Below are 17,974 nucleotides of genomic sequence, written 5' to 3' on the forward strand. Positions count from 1 at the left end.
CCTTTGGAGGTTTTTTGGATGCTTGATTATGAGCACATAGAGCCTCAAGAGTTCCAGAAATGAGAGGTTTTTATTATGATTCTAAATAAAAATGGCTGTTTTTTTTTTCCAGAGAAGCAAAGTGCAAATTTGTTACTTTATACTGTTCCATTTCTAAAATGGAAGTCCATAACACATTTCTGTAAGTATATATTAGGTATTTTGTTTATGATATATTTTCTGAGATATGTCTACTAGGATTTATCTATTATATATAGATATATATATATCTAGGATATATATCTACTAGGATAATATATTCTCAGCTAAGCTTTCAAACACTGAAGTAAGAGATTAATAAACAGTAAGATCTAGTAGAAGAAATTGTGCTAGGGAGACTCAAATGAGTGATACTCTAGGTCCCTAGTGTTGTTTTAAAGATAAATAGGCCATTCCTAATACTATCAAATGTTGGAAGTTGTCTATGGAACGATTCACACTTAGAATTTATATAACTGCAAAAAAAAAAAAAAAGATGGACCAAGACATAGAAAAATGCTCAATTTAGTTTAAAAATTGTATCTTAAATGACTTCCCTCCTTTGTCCTTCCATAGTAATGGATAGTTTTATGACAGCACTTGTTTGCTTAGTTTTGAATTATATTTAGTTATGCATATAACTTTGTAAGTGTAAATATAAAACAAATTAAAAGACAATTTCTGCACCTAAAACAGTGGTTTGCACATAGAAGATGCTAATTGTTGGTTCATTGCTATGTTATATGATTAATGCAATAGTAGCATCTAAAACATTGAGAAACGGCATTTCCTTTACTTTCATTAAACATATAATGTGTTTGAGGACTTATACAGTCTAAACTTATGACTTTGTGACTTAAAGTCTATACATTTGGAAAGATAAAGTTGCTCTGAAATAAAGTTTTATAATGTCAAAAGGCCACTGGATTAAAGAAATATGGATTCAGGTGAGTCTGTCTCCTGGGCTTTTTCTTTCATTTTATTTTTATGAGTGTGACTTTGAAGGAGCAATATAAGTGCCATTTACCTATTGTTTTTATTGTATGTTAGTTTTTAGAAATAAATTAGCTATACAGATGTGCTGTTTTTATTTAAGAAGTCTATTTATGTTGTTTATCTGTTCTCTTTTTATGTACTTTGGTTTGAACTAACCAAATCTGTAGTGCTGATGTACTTGCTTAGTTCTCTCTAAGAATGGGATATAGCAGAGTCTGAAAATCCTCTTATTTAAAACCCATTTCTTTTCTTTGTGTGGAAGGAAGCTTTTACCTCAAGTGGTTGGAGAGGATTATTCTCAAGTGTGATAAGGACATTTCAGAACAAACTCAATTCTAAATTTTATTGTCAAATTATCTCTTGTTCTTTCAAACTCCAAATTATTTCATTTTCTTTCATTTGAACAAAGAATATGGCCTTTAAGTGATAGTCATCCAATGGCAATTTTTTTCCCCAGTAGCATAAGTGTGAAATAAAGACAACTCATTTTGGAGTGCTGTATATTTATTTTGAAGACAACATGATTGAAATCATTCTCTTACTACTGGTTGCCTGAGAATTCTCTTTAAATTAAAATCCTCTTTTTTTGTGGGCAAGTACATTAGGCTATTACATATTAAAGCTTATTTTTCTATATGGAAACTAAAGACAAATGGGATGTAATGTACAGCATGATGACTATAGGTAATAATACTGCATTGCATATTTGAAAGTTTCCAAGAGAGTAGAACTTAAAAGTTCTTATCACAAGAAAAGAATTTTAACTATATGTGGTGATGGATGCTAAGTAGACTTACTATGGTGATCATTTTGCAATATATGCCTGTATTGAATCATTATGTTGTAAATCTGGAACTAATATAATGTTATATGTCAAAAAAAAAAAAAAAAGCAAATGGAATGAAAGACAGTATGGGAAAGGGAGTTTGATCACCAGAGCTGAACTTGAAGTGCTGGTATAGATCATGAGGGAAAAATAAGATTGGTTAAGAGCACAGAAGCTTTTAGGGCAACTGGGTGGCTCAGCCAGGTAAGCATCTGACTCTTGATTTTGGCTTAGATCATGATCTCACAGTTCTTGAGTTTGAGCCCTGTGTCAGGGTCTGAGCTGAAAGTGTGGAGCTTGCTTGGGATTCTCTGTCTCCCTCTCTCTGCCCCTCTCCTGCTTGTGCTCTCTCTTTCTAAAATAAAAAAAAAATGAATGAATGAATAAATAAACAAACATTAAATAAAAATGAATTTAGAAGTTTCCAATTTGTCCCTGGGTCCTGAAATATTTTACACTTTTTTTTTCTTTCCTCTTCTTGCTTTGCCTCCCCAAAATGTTCAACTGCCACACAGATAAAGTTCTTATCTGTGTGTATAGACTAAGGTTATAACATCATTGGCCTGAAATTCAATGTTAATAATGTTAAGTTCTAGATGTTATAACTTATCATACTATGAATAATAATATATTATTCTACAATGTATGCAATATATCCCAATATCACTGAATCATTATTTAATCTCTTGACTCATTAAAAATGAAAACAAAAAATTAAAAAAAATTAATAGAAACTCATTGATGTCTTAGCAATGATTAAATGTGGAATTGTAATGAAACACATAGACTTAACCCTAATCTTAGACTTAACTGTTGCCTTAGATCAGAATCGAATTTTTTACTATATTTGTGTTTCCCTGAAAGACACCAACTTGTTAATGCAGTTTAGATATCCCACTGATCTGACATTACCAACATACCCAGAATAGTTCCCCTAAGGTGTGGTTTTAGCTGTCTTTCTGTTTGGATGCTTGATTTATATTCCTTGCTATATTCATTCCATTGGGAAACTTCCAGTTCCTGGCTCTCCAAGTAAGGACCTTAGAAGTACCCATCCCCTCCTAACAGCAAGTAAAAGGTGAACAGACTGAAAAAATCAACAAGTCTTCTTGGATTCATAAGAATAGGGAAGACACAGGACTGGAGAGAATGACAGGTAAATATTGAGAGTCAATGCTTAACAGAGCAGAGACTCGCCTGAAGTAACAGCCACATGAACCAGTGCCAGGGAAGAGAACCTGAACTGTAATTGAATTGCTGGTGGCTCAGTGTGGAAAAGTCTGAGAGTTAAAAACTCCAGGGGACCTCAGTCACAGGGGTCCCCAAAATGTTGTGAAGTTTACTTCCAGAAACTCAACCAGGTTCTTATAGTAAATGTTGGAGAAAAATCTCCTCCAGCTTCCAATGGGGGGATGAAGGGTGGGGTAAAGAACCATTTAAAAATATACCTGAGCACTTGGGTCTTCTCAACGTGGCCTGCCTTCAGGGAAAACTAGTTAACCAAACCCTAACTTGTCAGGGTATTGGCAAAGCCTAACTGACTTGGAGAAGGGAAATACCCATGTCCAGCTCATCCTGTTTCATCTAATGTGGGAGAAAAATCTGAGAAACCCTTGTGAAGTTCACAATCCAGAAGCATGGGCCCACCGAAAGATAGATAGACCTAAACACAGGACTGTAGAACACATCCCCTCTTCCACACCTCATCATGATGTTACTAATGGTCTATTTACAGCATTTCCTTTTACACAGGGCCTTATGTCTATCTACCAAGAAAAAGTTACAAGGCATGCCAGAAGGCAAAAAAAAATACAATTTTAAGAGATAAAACAAGCAAGCATCAGAACCAGATAGGGTAGGGATGTTCAAATAATCAGTGTGGAAATGAAAACAATTATAGTAAGGGCAGTGATGAATAAATGAGCGTGCCTGAACAGATGGTCAATGTAAGGAGAAAGATAGAAATTCCGATAAAACTAGAAAGAAGAAATACCAGATACAAACTACACTGTAACAGAAATAAAGAATGCCTTTAATGGCCTAATTATTAGGAGACTGGACATGGCTGAAAAAAGAATCTCTGAGCTAGAATATCTAGCAATAGCATCTTTGGAAACTAAAGAGCTAAGAGAACAAAGACTGAACAAGAACAAAACATTATATCCAAGATCTGGGGGCAAGCAGAAAATGTGTGACATATGCAAAATGGGAACGCTAGAAGGAGAAGAAAGTGAGAAAGGACCAGAAGAAATATTTAAAACAGAAATGACTCAGAAGTTTCCCTGACTAATGTCAGATACCAAACCACAGATCCCAGAAGCTTAGAGGACACCAAGCAGAATATATGATCAAAAACTACACATAGGCATATATTTTCAAACTACAGAAAATCAAGAATAAAGGGTGGGGGACCTAAAAGGAACCTGAGGGGGAGGAGGAAATACCTCACTTACAGAAGAAAAAGATAAGAATCACATCTGACTTCTCCTCAGAAACCATGCAAGCAAGAAGAGTAGAGTGAAATACTTAAAGTGTTGAGAGAGAGAAAAAAAATACTACCCAGAATTTTATATGCTGTGAAATTATCCTTCAAAACTTAAGGAGAAATAAAGTCTTTCTCAGGGTGGGGGAGAAGGGAAGAAGAGGGATATGTTGCCAGTAGAGCTGCCTTGCAAAAATTTTTAAAAGAAATTCTTGAGAGAAGTGCAACAGTATACGTGTGAAACTTTGATCTTCATAAGAAAGGGAGGATATTCAAGAAGGGCTAAGTGCTGATAAAAGAAAATTTTTATGTTTTTTATTCTTAATTGATCTAACAAATACAGTTTGCTCAAAATAATGTATCAACAATGTATTTGATTATGTATGCTTATATGTGTATCTATCTATCTATTTACATATCCTTATATACAGTGAAATGAATGACAGTAATGATACAAAGGATGAGATGAAGGAACTAGGATTATTTTGGTCTATACTACCTGTGAAGTGGTATGGTGTTATTTATTTATTTTTTAGTTTATTTATTTATTTTTGAAAAAGAAAGAGAGAGTGCATGAAGTGGGGAGGGGCAGAGACAGGGAGACAGAATCCCAAGCAGGTTCCACACTGTCAGCATGGAGCCTGATGCAAGGCTCAATCTCATGAATGGTGAGATCATGACCTAAGCTGAAGTCGATGCTCAACCAGCTGACCACCCAGGCACCCCGCTATGGTGTTATTTGAAAGTGAACTTGGATTATCTGTAAAAGTATATTACAAACTCTGGGGAACCACTAAAAACATTATTTAAAAAGGGCACTTGTACCCCAATGTTCATAGCAGCACTCTCAACAATAGCCAAATTATGGAAAGAGCCTAAATGTCCATCAACTGATGAATGGATAAAGAAATTGTGGTTTATATACACAATGGAATACTACGTGGCAATGAGAAAAAATGAAATATGGCCTTTTGTAGCAACGTGGATGGAACTGGAGAGTGTGATGCTAAGTGAAATAAGCCATACAGAGAAAGACAGATACCATATGGTTTCACTCTTATGTGGATCCTGAGAAACTTAACAGGAACCCATGGGGGAGGGGAAGGAAAAAAAAAAAAGAGGTTAGAGTGGGAGAGAGCCAAAGCATAAGAGACTGTTGAGAACTGAGAACAAACTAAGGGTTGATGGGGGGTGGGAGGGAGGAGAGGGTGGGTGATGGGTATTGAGGAGGGCACCTTTTGGGATGAGCACTGGGTGTTGTATGGAAACCAATTTGACAATAAATTTCATATATAAATAAAAAAAAAAAAGTATAACCTACATGTTAAGACAGGAGAGAAAATAGAATCACACAAAATCTTCAATTAAAACTACAAAAGTCAGGGGCGCCTGGGTGGCCTAGTTGGTTAAGCGTCCAACTTTGGCCCAGGTCATGATCTCACAGTTCATGAGTTCGAATCCAGTGCTGGGATCTGTGCTGATAGTTCAAAGCCTGGAGCCTGCTTTGGATTCTCTCTGCCCCTCTCCTGCTCATGTTCTCTCTGTCTCTCAAAAATAAATAAACGTTAAAAAAATTAAAATAAATAAAATAAAAATAAAACTATAAAAGTCAGAAAAAAAGTGGAAGACAAAAATAGGAACAAAGAACAAGGGCAACCAACAGAAACAGTAACAAATATGGTAACTATTAACCCAATTATATCAATAATCACTTTGAACATCAATGGTCTAAATACAGCAATTGAAAAAACAGAGATTATCAAAGTGGTTCAAAAAACACAACCCAACTATAGGTTGTCTACAAGAAACCCACTTTAATATAAAGACACAGATTAAAAGTAAATGGATGGAGAAATATATACCATGCTAACATCTTGTACTACTGAGAAATGACAAAGCTAAAACAAAATTAAAGAGGAATACTGTGATTCAGATTTAAAGACATTTCCAAGTTAGATTGGGAGACAAAATACGAGTTGACAGAATGTTATTCCAAAATCTAAAATTGTGCAATAGTGAGACTCATGTAACATAAAGAAGTACTTAGGAAATGTAAATGAGAGGAATTACAACTGCCAGATTAATTCTGAGAGGAACAGTTCAATGTAGGAGGTGAACAGTGAGTAACATATAGAGTTTGATTTGGCAGAAAAAAACGGGAGAGAACATTCCATATCAAAGGATTGTCGTAATGGAAAGTTACGTTTACTCTTGTGATGAAGAGAGCAAATTTTCCTAATGATGAGCCACTGTTCGTTTTTGAACAGCTATGTGGTATTTTCAACATGTTTTCCAGGAAAATAATTTCATGGACACTAGAAGATTCTGTGGAGAATCTTAGGAAGGAGGGGGGTGCAAGTGGGAAGAACAATTTGAAAGCTTTTGTAGCTAGTAGCCATGCAAGCTTGAGGGCAGAGAGAGGAGTCAAAGGAGAGCCTCCAGCAATTGCTTACCTGTATAGATCACCTGAAACTTTTCTGAAGTTCTCATGGATTTTAGTTCCAGTTCTCATTAAAATTTTCAATGAATACTGTCTTGTAGGAATAACAAAAGAAATCAATTCTTTAATATTTAAAAAAAATATACTACACTACCTGGAAGCCTGGGTGGCTCAGTCTGTTAAGCATCTGACTCTTGATTGAGGCTCCAGTCAAGACCTCATGGTTCATGAGTTTTAGCCCCAAGTAGGCAAGTGCTGACTGAGCCACACCAGGGCCTGCTTGGGATTCTCTCTCTCTAACTCTCTCTCTGCCTCTCCCCTGCTCATGCTCTTTCTCTCTCTCCCTCGAAATAAAATAAAATAAAATAAAATAAAATAAAATAAAATAAAATAAAATAATAAAATAAACTGCACTCCCAAGAGAGATAGTCTGAGAAGACCTGTTTTACAGGTTATTCACGGGGCAAATGAAATGTGTTTTGGCAATTGCCCACTAGAATTAATTTTCAATTGACTTGTCTCAGCATGATGATACCTAAGAGCTCTCAACTTTACCTCACAAGACTAGGTTGCTCTGTGCATATGTATGATTGGAAAGCTCTTTGTTATGTAGTTTTACTGGGTAACATCTTTAGAATAGAATACTTAAGCTGTCCAAATTGATTCCTGACCAAATGTTGTCTGTATGAGGGTAGGTGTTTGTGACCACTGAGGATTGTAAAATATGAAATGCTCAAGACAAGGGAGTTAAATTAAAAGAACCAACTCCATTGATAGGAATAAATTCAAGATTTACAAAGCGATCAAGAGCCTGGGAATAGGATTTGTCTCTAAAATTAGAATCCATAAATGAAAAGCCAGAGGTGAGCTGATAACAAGCCATTTTTTTTTATATCTGCAACGTTTAGAAATTTGTGTTAATCTTTTTTGAACAGCACTAATCACTCATATCTTTTCTCAATAAATAATCTTCAGTCTGAATATTACTAGTCTTCTGGAGAGACATTACATGACAGGAATGAGAAGATGGCAGGAGATTTTAAGCTTCTGATACACATAGAGATTCAAATATGCCTGAATGTGACAAGGGGCGTGAATATAGCTGAATCACAGTTTCTACTAAACTGGAACCAGACTATTCAGATTTGTGTCTCATCCTAAAATAATGAGAAAAAAAGAAAGGATTTGAATGCTTCTAAGATTAAAAAAATAAAGTTATTAGAACTTAATATCCATTACTTCTTCCCTGTGGTTTTGAATGGGCTGTATCATCAATGTGCTGATATATTGTCATTACCTTGCCATTGACAATAATGGGACAGCTTTGTAAGTACCATGTTTGCTTCTTTTTCATCAGTCCTTTGTATTAGTTTGTATGCCACTGATGGGTCCATTGGCTTGAGTGGAAATACTTTCACAGGAATGAGTTAGGTTCCCTTGGGGTTTGAAGGCAGGAAATGTTTTGTGATCACTCATTCACAGAATTCTCACTTAAGCTTCTGAATCTGAATATCCCTATACATGTTCTTGTTTCTTCAGATTCGCATGTGAGGGATGGCAGTTTTCTTTCTCCTTTGCTCATAAAGAAGTGCATGTGGCGTCTCTGTTCATGCCAGCCTTCCATCTCTCCTCACCCTCAACTCCATCATGCATAACAAGCCAGCACAACCAGGGAGAGCTCTCATCCCCAATGGGGCTGTGATTGGGCAGAGAAAACTGTCACAGACAAGTCACAGCAATCCCCTATCCTTGTTTTATATGGTAATCATATCAGCAAGAAACAGAAGAATTTTCAAGAAGATAGGCTTCTTACTGCTCCAAAAATTTCTGAGACCTCCTTAAATTGCATACTGTTTTCAAAGGCAGACAAATGTATAATGTTTTAGAAACATGTTTATCAAAATACATTATTGAGGTTTACATTTGCTGTTTATAGAAGCACATTCCGCTTATCTAGAGGACTGCCACAAATGAAGTAATGAAGCATTACTCCAAACAGATAACTATAAATTTAAACAAATACTCTAAATACATATAAGGGAAATAAGGGGAACATTTTTGCTCATCTGTTGGGTCACAACCTCCTTGGGCGCTCCCTTGGTCTAATCTGAAACTGGTCCCCAAGGCAGAGGACAAGGAAAGACTGACTGGAGAAAGAGGCAGGCCACTCAAGAGTGGCAGGTGGCATGGTTTTTGTTTTGTTTGGTTTGGTGTGGTTTTTTAATTTAAAAAAAATGTTTATTTATTTTTAGAGAGAGAGACAGAGGGAGAGCACAGGAGAGGGGTAGAGAGAGAAGGAGGGAGGGAGAATCCCAAGCAGGCTCTGCGCTGTCAGCATAGAGCCTGTTGCAGGGCTCAATCTCACAAAGGTGAGATCATGACCTGAGCTGAAATCAAGAGTTGGGCAATTAACTGCCTGAGCCACCCAGGTGCCCCCAGATGACAGTTTTAATCAGCAAGAGAACTTACATATCAGGCTCCACCTGGGGTGGCTACAAGATGCGTGTATCTCCACATCGTCTACCAGAATCTTAAAAGTTTATATTGAACCCTTAACTGGGTTCAGATGTAAATACCACCCAGAGAGTCTCACTACCACATTTCTATCTAAAGGCTGTATCTTTGGAGCAACTTTTGGGAGCTTGGAAGGCAAGCAGAATGCACATTTATCAGGGGAGGTTGTGGGGGGGGGGGTGTCTCCAAATGCTCATGTTTAGCCCCAGTGTCCACAAGTGGGCACATCGTCTTATTTCCCTTACATTATCCTAGTAAGGTCTAGCAGAGGGACATTATTTTATTTATTTATTTATTTATTTATTTATTTATTTATTTATTTATTTATTATGTCTGTGGCTTGGTGGATCACAGCTCCAGATCACCTTCAAAGGCCCACTCTGTTCACATTTGATCTTGGAGACCATAGAAAGACCTTCTCTCATTAACTTCTTTTGACTGGTCAAAGACTTACTTAAACCTTTCAGAAGAAAGAAAAAGAAAGAGAAAGAAAGAAAGAAAGAAAGAAAGAAAGAAAGAAAGAAAGAGAAAGAGAAAGAAAGAAAAAAAGAAAGAAAAGCTGCCACTGAAACTCTACAATGCATTTCCTGGGCTTCATAAGTATCTGCCACTTTTCCAGCCTGTGTGCTTTAGATTATGCCTGGACAATGTATTGAGTAATACAATAATAATGTAAGTACTATAGTAACATAAGTAGTCAAGATTAGACAGCAAAGAACATTTGGCTCAAGTGTCTGTGATTAGTTATACAACCAACTGGACACATTCTCTACTCTGATATTTCCAAAAGACCTTGCATTTCATTTAAACATTAAAAAAATATTAAAAGCTAACAGCATTTTGTTTTATAAAACAGAGAATCAAAGTTAAGACTTTGTGATGCTTGTTATTTTGATCCATTTCCACCTATAAGAAATACTATGCAGGGGCATCTGGGTGGCTTAGTTGGTTGAGCATCCGACTTCAGCTGAGGTCATGATCTCATGGTTCATGGGTTCGAGTCCTGCATCAGGCTCTGTGGTGACAGGTCACAGCCTGGAGCCTGCTTCGGATTCTCTCTCTGCCCCTCTCCTTCTCACACTCTGTCTCTCTCTGTCTTTCAAAAATAAATAAAAATTAAAAAAAAGAGAAATACTATGCAATTCTGCCCATTTTTAAGATAACTATCTGTGGAATTATTGAAAGTATACATTGGGATGATGCTGCCCAAGCAGCTCTTTGTTAGCACGTTTTGCATGTTCAGTTAATGGTTATTTTCCTCAAATGCAGTGATTGCTTAATTAATGTAGTTTACTTCAAATGTTAAATATAGCTATAGTCGTCACTTCATTTGAAAGCATTATTCTGTCCCTGACTGACTGTGTTTCCAAAATGAGGCTTTAGAAATTAACCTTTAAGGGGCGCCTGGGTGGCGCAGTCGGTTAAGCGTCCGACTTCAGCCAGGTCACAATCTCGCGGTCCGTGAGTTCGAGCCCCGCATCAGGCTCTGGGATGATGGCTCGGAGCCTGGAGCCTGTTTCCGATTCTGTGTCTCCCTCTCTCTCTGCCCCTCCCCCCGTTCATGCTCTCTCTCTGTCCCAAAAATAAATAAAAAAAAAAAAAAAAGTTGAAAAAAAAAAAAAGAAATTAACCTTTAAGACCAACACATATCTACTATGGTTTGCTATATGAAATGGCAACAGTGTATCCAATTAAAAACAACTCAAGCAGGGGCACTTGGGTGGCTCAGTTGGTTAAACGTCTGACTCTTGATTTCAGCTCAGGTCATGATCTCAAGATTTGTGAGTTTGAGCCTACATCAGGCTCTGTGCTGATAGCAAGGAGCCTTCTTGGGATTCTCTCTCTTTCTCTCTCTCTGCCCCTCCCCAGCTCATCCCCCCCCCCCCCCCCGTCAAATAAATAAATAAATAAATAAACATTAAAAAAAAACACCTCAAGCAAAGGCAGTATATATTTAAGGTAGGCACTTTTGAAGTGGTTTAGGATTGACCGACACGACAGGTAAAATGTAAGCCTGGAGTTGACTGAGTGGCAACACAGAAAGTAATTTTTTTCCCAATAGATCAAATCGAAGTCCTCTGGAGAAAAGGGGACCAAATCTTCTGACATGTTCCTGTTGTGTTGAAGTAACCCTCATTATAAAAAATGGTTGTTAAATGACACTCATCATTTCCCCAGTCCAGGATTAAAGAAATTCATCACACTAATGGCACTTTTTTTTCTGGATGACTTTTTCAACCTGGCTTTGGTTGTTTTCTTTTTAAGATTTCATTAAAATGTTAATATGTTGAATTGTGGTCTTTTTCATCTCTAAGTGAGTTTTAATAATTGACCGTGTTATTTTTAACTCATAATAATACTACATTCTGTTTTTCTAATTGTGCAGGATTATGAAACAATGAATGCACATTTATAACCTAGGGATATAAAAAAAAGTGGTGCTGGGTATACTTTATGTAATTGTAAGAACAGGTAAATAAGCTCATTGTATTCTAACGTTTATATTTCTTTAGCCCAGATGAAACACTTAGTTGTTCATATGAGAAGGCAACATACACATGTTGATTGTGGGAGGTAGATGCATCTGACAGTGTAATTCAAATTAATTTCAAGGTATAATTAGAAACCATCTTTCTAAACTGGTAAGCCTAAAGGAGGTGGAGAACTGATCATTTTGTTAATCTCTTCAGACCATTTATTTTCTATTTTCGATAAAGAAACTTTAATCTCAATTTCTATTTCATAAAATCTAATGTGATTTTTTTTTTATTTTTTTTTTTCAACGTTTATTTATTTTTGGGACAGAGAGAGACAGAGCATGAACGGGGGAGGGGCAGAGAGAGAGGGAGACACAGAATCGGAAACAGGCTCCAGGCTCTGAGCCATCAGCCCAGAGCCTGACGCGGGGCTCGAACTCACGGACCGCGAGATCGTGACCTGGTTGAAGTCGGACGCTTAACCGACTGCGCCACCCAGGCGCCCCCTAATGTGATTTTTAACCACAATGGTTAACTGTTGGGAAAGTAATTTATTTTCGTGTTAGGTTTATCCTGTCTCCTTTAGTTACAAACTTGATATTTATTCAGAGTGAGATAAAATACATTGAGTCAGATAATAATTTGTCCTCAATATTTAAGAGTAACTGGTACACTATAAAAGTCATTAAAATAAATCTAATGCACATGGAGACTATATCCAACTAAATATAAAAAATTTCAAACTACATAAAAAATTTGAAATGAAACTGTATTTAGAAAATGATACTAAAGATTATAAACACACTTTTTACTCATCTCGCATGCAAAAATTAAGCTAAAATATTAACTAAGTGATGATTGTTAGAACAAATAAAGAATTGACCTTATGTTGATTCATTTATAACATAATTTTCATGGATTGTGTTGTGTCCTCCCAAAAGATATGTTGAAGTCCTAACTCCTTGTATCTCAGAATGTGACTTTATTTGTAATTAGGGTTGTTTCAGATAAAATTAGTTAAGATGAGGTCATACTGGAGTAGGGGGAGCCCTAACCCAGGATGACGAGCTCTCATAAAAACAGGAGAATACACACAGACACAGACATATGGAGAATGCCAATGTAATGACAGACCCAGTGACTGGAGAATTATCGTATCTTAAGATCTGTATAATTCAGCCTCTGGATACCTGTGTGATCTTATTCCTACCATTCTTCCTTTGGCCATTCGTTTTAGCTCTTGCTATCTTTTAAACATATGAAACATAGTCTACCTCAGTGCCTTTGCAGATAGTCTTTAATCATAACTGTAGGAATATCAACTCTTTAGAGGAGCCCGAATAACATAGAACTTCTCACATCTTGCTATTCCCTTACTTGTTTATTGTCTGTTTTCTCCACTGTCCACACGAGGACAGAAGTTTTGCTTTTAGTACAATGTTATCCTTGGATCTCAGAGCAGTGTCGGGTACTTCATTGCTTCTCATTAATTATTCAAGGCTGAAAAAACATCTGTGAATGGATCAGTGGAGTAGAAATTTGTAATCTGAAATATATCAAGTTGACCGGGTAAGAAGTCATTATGGAGTACAAAGTTTTGCAATTTAGAGTATTATAGAAAATGGAAAGCAAAGTATTTTCACTGTCACAATTCACATGGAGTGTAGGGCATGTGACCTGATTCTGTCAAAGAGACAGAATTCAGGAAAGTTATTAGGAATTTTTTTTAATTATTTAAAAAAATAAACCATTCTAAGAATGCATTATTTACTGCCCTTTCTCTCTGCCCCTTCTTTCTGATTTGAATATTTCTGCAGCAGGGGTGCCTGGGTGGCTCAGTTGGTTAAATATCAAACTTTGGCTTAGGTCATGATCTTGCAGTTTCATGAGTTCAAGACCTGCATCAGACAGAGCCCACTGTAGGAGCCCACTTTGAATCCTCTGTCCCCCTGTCTCTCTGCACCCCCCTCACAAAAATGAATAAACATATAAAAAAATAAAGCCTGAATATTGCTGGAGCAGCTCTTATCTTGGGAGCATTAAGGAAATGTTAAGAGAACTGCAGTCCTAATGCTGCTTAAGGTGAACCAACTCCCCAAACTTTGTACCAATAGACTTGCTATATAAGGAAAATAATACCATATTTATTTAAGCCACTCTGATATAGTTTTTGGTAATTCACCATCAAATTCAATCCTAACTGACAAAAAGATTGATGTCTTTTCTGTTTCTTCTTCCATTTGTGCTACCAAACACGTCTGTACACAAATTTATTTCCATACTCACTTTTCCTAAACTTTACTGAGTCTCTTGTTAAATTCATAAATTATCTCCATCTTTTTATATTCAATTATCAGTTTTCAGTATTTATCTTGACATCTCAGCAGCATTCTTCTTGCTAAAATACATATTCATTTGGCTTTTTCATATCTTAATTTCCAGTTAACTGGCTATTCTTTCTTAGTAACTTTTGATGAATTCACTTACCAACTTTTTAGTGTTTGAGTGTCCCCAAATATGGCCTTCTGGTTTCTGTTATCTGTGGTCTCTCACTCAGTGACCTTTTCTCTTCTTTTGCCATTAAATACTACAGGCTGATGATTGTAAATTTATATCTTCAGAACTTACTCTTGGACTCTGGTTCTCTAGATTCACATAGTCAACTGCCTGCGGAACATCTCAATTTTGATGTCTCAATAGCTTCTTCAAATTAGAGGGAATATTTTAATTTCACCCTTTACCTGTATCTCTTGGTCTTCCTTATATCATAAAGTGATATCATTACTACCACAGTTGAACTAACCTAAAACTTGTTATTCATAAGGGGAAACCTCTTTTTTTTTATCTTTCTCATTTTTGTATCATTAAATTTGGATTTATTAAAGAATTGCATGGCGGGGGGTGGTGCGCCTGGGTGGCTCAGTCGGTTGATTGTCCGACTTCAGCTCAGGTCATGATCTTACGGTTCGTGGGTTTGAGCCCTGCGTAGGGCTCTGGGCTGACAGCTCAGAGACTGGAGCCTGCTTCTGATTCTGTGTCTCCCTCTCTCTTTGCCCCTCCCCCACTCATGCTCTGTCTCTCTCTGCCTCTCAAAAATAAAGAAGCGTAATAAAAAATTTTTTTTTAATTAAAAAAAAAATTGCATGGGGTGCCTGGGTGGTTCAGTTGGTTAAGTTTATGACTTCAGCTCAGGTCACGATCTCCTGGTCCGTGAGTTCAAGCCCCATGTCAGGCTCTGTGCTGACAGCTCAGAGCCTGGAGCCTGCTTCTGATTCCGTCTCCCACTCTCTCTGCCCCTCCCCCCACTCATGCTCTGTCTCTCTCACTCTCAAAAATGAATAAACGTTAAAATTGTTTTAAAATTATATTTCATGTCCTGTGCTTATCACTTCTGTTACTAACACCACAGTTCAAGCCACCATTGTCTTTCAACTGAGCAACTGAAAAATGCCTTCTAGCTCCATTCTTGCCTTCTACACTCCATTCTCTACACAGAAACCAGAAATAAACCTGATTAAAAGATAAATCAGATTATTTCCCTTTTTTGCTCAAAGCCCACCAATGAGAGTTTACCATGATAAATTTGCCATGATAGCCGAACACTTTTACATGGCACTATAGACTGGCTTGATGCTCATAGAATACTGGATTTACAGAAAACACACACACACACACACACACACACACACACACACACACATATATATATATATATATGGTATATATATTTATGTTGATTATATATGTTATATATAGTTTTAAGGCCATTTACTTGTTTCTCTCTTGATTTGGGACAACCATACCACAAATTCTTTCCATCTGATATCTTCATTTAGTTTTCTGTTCAAAAGTCAACTGCTCAGAAAGGTCTTTATGACTATCTTACTTGAAATTAGGTCACTCCCTTACCCTGTACCCTGCTTTGTTTTTTGCATAGATCTTATTAAATAAGCTGGAGATATTGTATAAGTTGGGTAGTGACTACATTTTCTATCAGAAGGTAGCCTAAATGAGGATAGGAACTTTTCTACCAGTTTCTTGGAATAGCATCTGACATTTAATAGGCAGCTGATGTTTCAAAATGGATTGAATCAAAATGCTCAAAATTCTTTGCTGAACTAAATAAAACACTGTTGCGATTTAAAATCTGTGGGCAAATTCCCTTTCTAATAATTGTTTCACTGTTTTTTTTTTTTCCCTAATGATTAGTGTCTTTTTATTATTATTATCTTTTATATACATTCTTTACGTACAAATTCATTGCAAAAGTAAATAAGCAAAAGAAAACGCCTTGAAGGAAGGAATAAAGAAGTTATGATATGTAAAATTAGGGAATTGGCCTTAGATTATAAATTGGTTTTTGAAATAATTTCAAATTATAATGATAATGATTCATGGCAAATTATGTGGTAATTAAGTTAGACTCTGTCATAAGCTTTTGAAGTGCAAAAATCTTGAGCAGCAATATGGCCAATGTTTACCTCTCTATAGTGATTTAAAGATCTTCATTTTCAAGATCTATAACTTTTCACATTAGCCAACTTCTTAATAATCAATATGTATTAATTTATAACCGAAGAAATAAGCAGAGCTGTCACTACATATTCCTAGGAAAGACTTATAAAAAGAAAAATATAGGGGGCGCCTGGGTGGCGCAGTCGGTTGAGCGTCCGACTTCAGCCAGGTCACGATCTCGCGGTCCGTGAGTTCGAGCCCCGCGTCAGGCTCTGGGCTGATGGCTCGGAGCCTGGAGCCTGTTTCCGATTCTGTGCCTCCCTCTCTCTCTGCCCCTCCCCCATTCATGCTCTGTCTCTCTCTGTCCCAAAAATAAATAAAAACGTTGGAAAAAAAAATTAAAAAAAAAAAAAAGAAAAATATAAAATAGCATCACCTTCATTGCGTTTAATTTCCTGAAAAATATGCATTTTCCTGAACCTATATGTGAGATAATAGAAAATATATATTGGTTTCTACTCCCATTTCCTGGCACAGAGTTTCTAGACCCCTTATAAATTCCTAAGTGATAACAGCATGAGGAGCATCTTTTGTTCGATTGAAGAGACACTGCATGAGCCCCCTGGATGGATCTGGTCACCAGAAAGACCAAGCCATGATTAGAAGCTTGAAACTTTCAGCCCCATGCCCTGTCCTCCAGAAGAGAAAGAAGGGCTGAAAATGGAGTTGATAATTGATCATACTTATGTGAGAAAACCTCCATAAAAATCCCCAAAGTGCCAGGTCCATAGAGCTTCCAGGCTGGTGAACACATCCACATAGGAAGGGGGATTTATCCCAACTCCACTGGGACCGAAACCAAACCTCACCCTATGTATCTCTTCATCTGGATATCTGTATACTTTATTATATCCTTTAATAAACTGTTCAATGTGTTTCCCTGAGTTCTGTGATCCACTCTAGTAAATTAATCATACCTGAGAAGGGGGACTGGGAACTTCCAATCTGTAGACAAATCAGACAGAAGTTGGGGTAACCTGAGTCCCACTAGTTGCTATTGGGATCTGCAGTAGGGTGAGAGTAGTCTTGGGGAATGGAACCTCGACCCATGGGATCTGACGCCATCTCTAGGTAGATAGTGTTAAAGTTGAGTCAAATTATAGAACACCCCGCCGGGGCGTCTCCATTAGGGAGAATTGCTTGGTGTGAGGGGAAAACCTCTATATGTTTAGTGATCAGAAGTGTCAGAAGTGAAGTGTTCTGTGTGAATATTTTGTGTGAGTAGTGAAAGAGACACACAGGAGAGAAGAAGTACAGGAGGCAGGAAGAAGAAGAGCAGGGCTTTTCCACCAATACACCATGTAATTTGAAAAATAAAAGAGAAACAACTAAATTTCATTTGGATTCAAGGATGAGGATACTTGTTAAAGGAAAAATGATGTTATTTACTGAAATAAAATTAGGGACTTAGAGATATTTGAAATGCTAGTTGGTAGATGATATCTGGATGAAAATCACAGCTTTAGTCCCTTTTCTTTGGTAAACATGACTACAGACATAAAGCTTCTGATAGTTTATGTGCAGTTTTCTTTCCTCTTGTGTTTGTGCTTTAGAGTTTGCAAATCATTTTCACACATACTATCGCTTAATAACATCTAAGAAAGGTGGTTTTACTACTCCCTACCCTCATATTTGTCTGAAGAGAGTCAGAAAGACAAATATGATGACTGAATCATTAGTTCACGGTCCAATGTATAGTCCAAGCA

The sequence above is a fragment of the Puma concolor genome, chromosome B1, assembly GCF_028749965.1.
Source record: "Puma concolor isolate L17-30 chromosome B1, mPumCon1.1.hap2, whole genome shotgun sequence".
In the NCBI taxonomy this organism is placed as follows: Eukaryota; Metazoa; Chordata; class Mammalia; order Carnivora; family Felidae; genus Puma; species Puma concolor.